Genomic DNA, 6,000 nt, shown 5'->3' on the forward strand with positions numbered 1-6,000 from the left:
GCATAGAACCTACTCGAGACTCAGACAAGTCACCTGGTCTCCTATTGTCCTCTTTAGGGGGACCTTACTTTGGAAGAAAGTCTGGCTTAATAGCAAAGGTTGTTTTTGGCCAGACACAGTGGCTCATGCCTGTTTTCCTAGCACTTTGGGAGACCAAGGCAGGAGGATTACCTGAGGGCAGGAATTTGCAACCAGCCTGTGCAGCAGAGTGAGACCCCGCCTCTACTGAAAACAAACAAAAATAGTAAAGGCTGTTTTTGTTCTTGATGGTGTTTTTTTCAACTTCTTTGAGGTCAGAATTTCACTCTATTTTGAAGAGTTATTGCAAAGTATTCATAGAATACCATGCCCCAAAACGTCCCTCCAATAATAAAGTGCCATTCTATCCATTGTTATCTGTAGAGAAATGAAATTCAAGCCCACCATTTATGATTTCAAGACACTATTAATAACAAATAAGAGGTTTGGTGTAGTGGCTCACACCTGTAATTCCAGCACTTTGGGAGGCTGAGGCACGTGGATCACTTGACGTCAGGGGTTCGAGACCAGCCTGGCTCGAATACCATCTCTACTAAAACTACAAAAATTAGCTGGGTGTCGTGGCACACACCTATAGTCCCAAGCTACTTGGGAGGCTGAGGCAGGGGAATCATTTGAACATGGAAGGCAGAAATTGCGTGACCCAAGATCGCGCCACTGTACTCCAGCCTGGGCTACAGAGTGAGACTCTGTCTCAAAAATAAGATAAAATAAGAAGTAAGGAACACAACTTTGGATATACTGGAAGGTGAAAGTGACTAAGCTGAGAAAGTTCTCACAAAAAGAGATATTGAAAGAGATACTGAAAGAGGAAGCTGTGGGTCTCTGCTTACACACACAGGTTCCAGCATGGATGATTAGAGATGTTCAGACAAATTGTCTCTCCTGCGAACACCCTTATTTTCTGTAAAACTCATCGGATAGTACATCTCTAGTCTAGGGGTAGTAAGACCAGAAGGAGCACAGAACAGGGAGTCAGAAGACCCAACTTGGCCCTTTGAGAACTGAGATTCCAGGTGTATTCGTTTGCTAGGACTGCTGTAACAAAATGCACAAAGTAGCTTAAACACGAATGCATTGTCTCATAGTTCTGGAGGCTGGAAGTCCAAAATCAAGGTGTTGGTAAGGTTGGTTCCCTCTGAGGGATGTGAGGGAAGGATCTTCCTTTCTTTGTGCCTTTTTAAATCATCTCTAAATGTGGAGATGGTGCCCAGTGTGGTGGCTCATGCCTATAATCCCAGCATTTTGGGAGGTCAAGGTGGGCAGATCACTTGAGGTCTAGAGTTCAAGACCAGCCTTGCCAACATGGTGAAATCTTGTCTCTACTAAAAATACAAAAAATTAGCTGGGCATGGTGGCAAGAGTCTGCAATCCCAGCTATTAAGGAGGCTAAGGCTAAAGAATCACTGTAACCCATAAGGTGTAAGTTGCAGTAAGCCAAGATGGTGCCACTGCACTCCAGCCTGGGTGACGGAGCGAGAATCCATCTCAAAAATAAATAGATAGATAGATAGTTATACGATTGCATTCTTCTCAACTTAAAAGCCTTTCTCTGAGCCGGGCAAGATGGCTCAGGCCTATAATCTCAGTACTTTCGGAGGCTGAGGCGGGGGGATTGCCTGAGGTCAGGAGTTTGAGATCAGCCTGGCCAACATAACGAAACCCTGTCTCTACTCATGAGAGTTGCTTGAACCTGGGAGGCAGAGGTTGCAATAAACCGAGATTGCGACAATTCACTCCAGGCTCTACAACAAGAGTGAAACTCCATCTGAAAAAAAGAAGAAGCCTCTCTCTTTGGCTTGTAGATGGCTGTCGTCATGTTCATATGATGCTCTCCCTGTCTGCGTGTCTCTGTGGCCAAGTTTTCCCTTCTTATAAAGACAGCAGTCATGTTGGATTAGGGCCCACCCCAATCACATGATTTTATCGTCTATGAAGACCTATCTCCAAATAAGGTCATGTCCTGAGGCACTGGATATTGGACTTCAATATATGAATTTTGGGGAGACATAGTTTAGCTATAACACTGGGCGACCTCTCTTTGGTTTCTTCATCTTTAGAGGGGAATGTTGGCTTTATTGCTCCTCCAGGGCTCTTTCAATCCCAGTGTTCCAAGATTTGCTCAGCCCTTTTGAAGCTGCCAAGCCTGGCCCTGCTATCCCCGGGGTTATAAATATAAGAATTTTCCCTCCGCGAGCCTGCCAACCAGTGCTGGAGGGTGGGAAATGAATAGAGAAATGCTGAGAGGGTGGAGTTTTCCTTTAACCTTTTGTCACTTGCTTGAGTGCTGTAATCGGACAAACACTCAGGGTGTGGTGAACTGGGGGTCCTGACATCCTAAAGCAAATAAGCAAATGACATTTGTTCCTTTCCAAGTCCCGAGGTTTTATGTGCTCCAACTATAGATGACAAAATAGTTCCAGGAGAGCTGCAGTGTTTTGTTCTCACTGCCAATTCATTAGCAACGAAACGGCTGCCCGGCTGTAATCCAGCCCGGCTGACAGCAGTTCCCCAGGAAAGGAAGGACAGAACTGGAGCTGTCTGTGCAGCCAACAGGGATCAGGAGGGCTCAGATGTACTGACACGTTGGCAAGAAAAAAAAAAAATTAGAAAAGAAACTTACAAAAGTTTATTGAACTGAGAAGTTCACCGGGTTTCTTCAAGGAACTCAGGAAGGTAGGAAGGAGGGGCCCCAGGCATGGTGATAACACAAATTAGGGGCTGGCCAGCATCATCTTTGGTGAGAATTTAGAAAAATTGGGGTTTTCTTACCTATAAATAAAAACCATTGGTTTTAGAAACCTAAACTAAGAGTATGTGTGCAAAAGGAAATCTATATAAGGAAGGAAGCAGGGCTGGACTGTAGTTACAGGAGGCCCAGGAACAGCCCACTTCCTTTCTTTGTGCCTTTTTAAATCATTTCTAAATGTGGAGATGGTAATACCATTGTACTCTTCTCAACCTAAAAATACTTTCCTTCTAAATCACCTGACACATCTGTTCTTGCCCCTGCCTGGTGCTCATATCCAGTTAGAGATCTTGCAGAGCCTCTTTATCAGTCTAGTCGATCTTGCTGGAAACCGCCAGCGCTCCAGACGCTAAATGCAGTCAGACTACAGCTCAAACACTAACCCTGACCATTTTCCTGGTCTTAAGAATGCACCAAACCTTTATGTTCAAGCTGCTTTATAAGGGGCTTCTTGAGCTTCTTTCCATGCATTTTCTCCATTCTGACTTTGAACTTTTCCACCCAGCTTTTATATTAATGATCGAGACTTGGATGCCACTTTGGTGACTTTTGACAAGCCCGGAGAGTACATGAGTGTCCATGTCTTACTTTTTTGTTTCTATCTTGTGCAGCAGTGCAGGGGAGGGAAAAAAGCTGTTCTTGTGGGCCCCCCTCCCAGCTTCTTGGAGGCTGCACATATGCCTGATGGGACAGGCATGTTCCTGGCTACACTGTAGTTGAGCAAAAAGTGTACAGTAAGACCAGGAGACCATAATCTCATCATGAAGGAAAAGTATGCAGTCGGTGGGTTGAGGCTGAATTATATGTAATACATGCCTCAACTCACTGCTGTTCAACTCATTCCTCAGTTGGGTTCCTTGACTTGTGCACCTCAAAATGCTGTTTTGCTGTCTACACTCTCCCTGTCTATACTCTGAGACACTAACTCTTGAATCCTCCCGATTAAATAGAACTCTTGGATACTAAACCTGGCCCTTTAGAAATCACATCCATTGATTCATCTAACCATTAATTCATTCAGAAGTTGGATGTCTCCCACCTACCAAGCACAGGACTCAGCCGTAGGGATGCATGGAATAACAGGAAAGGCTTTTCCTGCCTCAGCGGAACTCCTGGCCCATTGTCTCCTCTTACGCATGAGGGCTTCTGAACTTGGGTTTTCATTTTGGGTTTTTGAACTTGTAGTACCCATGCTTCCTTTTCAAGGAAGAACCTGACTTCCTTGCTAACACAGGCCATAGATGTCTGCCACATCCTGTACTCAACCAGACGTCCAGTCCTATATTTCTCCTAGACCTTCCTGTTCCCTTTCCTCTTCCTGAAGCCCAGAACAACAGCCTAAAGTGCCCACTTGAGTCTGGAAGCTCTGTCTGCATGGGGGTCATACACTAGGGCCTCTGGGCTTGAGGAGCCTCTAAGGCATGTCTTCTGTGGAATCTCTATTTTGTTTGTTTCCTCTTGGATCCACCCTAAGCCTGACCACCACTGGACTATGATAGAATTTGAAGAGCCAAGCATAGGTGAGAGCTCATCTGCAACAAATGAAAATGGGGTCAAAGGGCAAGGTGTAGTCATCAGAGAGGTGTCTGACAACTGGGCAGGTTGCACCATGCCCATAATCCCAGCAACCCTGCCAGGTGCCCTGGGAGCCCAGGTCTGCTCAACACAAGTTCCTCAGCTACCCTGGCTTCTTTGCTTTCTGCCAGGCTGGGGAGAGAAAGGGGATGGTTACTGTGCCATGCAGAGAAAGGCAAGTGGGCATTGGGCATAGCCTGTCCTTAAGAGGCAGCCACACCTATAGAGTATTCCTGCCCAAAATGCTTCACCTGATTCTAATTGTGATGAGATCATCAGAGGCCCAGAAAACCCAGCTGACCTGGAGATAGTTCCCCCTGAGAAAACATAACATTTTGAACTCTTCAAAATGTTGATGTCAAGAAAGATTTTTTTCTTTTTGAGATGGAGTTTTGCTCTGTCACCCAAGCTGGAGTTCAGTGGCACAATCTTGGCTCATGCAACCTCCTCCTCCTGGGTTCAAGCAATTCACCTGCCTCAGCCTCCTGAGTAGCTGGGATTATGGGCATGTGCCACCATGCCTGACTAATTTTTGTATTTTTAGTAGAGACAGGGTTTCACCATGTTGGCCAGGCTGGTCTCTAACTCCTGACCTCAGGTGATCTGCCCTCCTTGACCTCCCAAAGAGCTGGGATTACAGGTGTGAGCCACCACGCCTGGCCAGGAAACATTTTTTTAAAAGCAAGGGAACTGGGCCAGGTGCGGTGGCTCACACCTGCAATTCCAGCACTTTAAGAGGTCGAGGCAGGTGGATCACTTGAGGCCAGCAGTTCAAGACCAGCCTGGCCAACATGTTGAAACCCTGTCCCTACTAAAAATTCAAAAAATTAGCCAGGTATAGTGGTGCACACCTGTAATTCCAGCTACTCAGGAGGCTGAGGCAGGAGAATCGCTTGAACCTAGGAGATGAAGGTTACAGTGAGCTGAGATCATGCCGTTACACTCTGGCCTGGGCAACAGAGGGAGATTGTCTCAAAAAAAAAAAAAAATAGCAAGAGAACTGTTCTACGTTAAAGAAAACTAAAGAGACATCATGGCTAAATGTAATGCATGATCCCTATTTAGGTCTGGGATTGGAAAAAATATAGCCATTACAGATATTATGGGGACAGTTATGAGTGTGTGTGTGTGTGTGTGTGTGCCGAAGGAGAAAGAAAAATGTGGCAAAATGCTAAAAATTAGTAAATCTAAATGAAAGATATGTGGCAATTCATTGTACTGTTTTCTCCACTTTGCTGAAGGCTTGTAATTTTTCAAAATAATAAATTTAGAACTCTAGCATCGTCCAGTGGTGGGTAAACAGGCAGTAAGATGGAAAAAAATGTCATGAGCCAGGTGACAGTATGGCAGCCCCACACAACTTCTGGGTCAGGATCTAGTCCCGTAAAAAGTCATGAACCAGGCAAAAATTCAGGCAGGCAAATAGACACGAACACAGGGAAGCTACAGCTTAGTGTGCACCTGGAAGCCTCGAGCCAGCCCCACCATCTGGGGACCAGGTGTTGGGAGAGCAGGTAAATTTCAGATCCACAAACAAGCAAATAACTCCCAGTAATGCCACATATGGCCTCTGGAGGTTCAGGACTTGGGAAAGTCCTGAATGCTGAGTGATCAAGAGGGGAGACAATACAAGCCAG

Source organism: Callithrix jacchus, chromosome 2 (assembly GCF_049354715.1).
Source record: "Callithrix jacchus isolate 240 chromosome 2, calJac240_pri, whole genome shotgun sequence".
Classification (NCBI taxonomy): domain Eukaryota; kingdom Metazoa; phylum Chordata; class Mammalia; order Primates; family Cebidae; genus Callithrix; species Callithrix jacchus.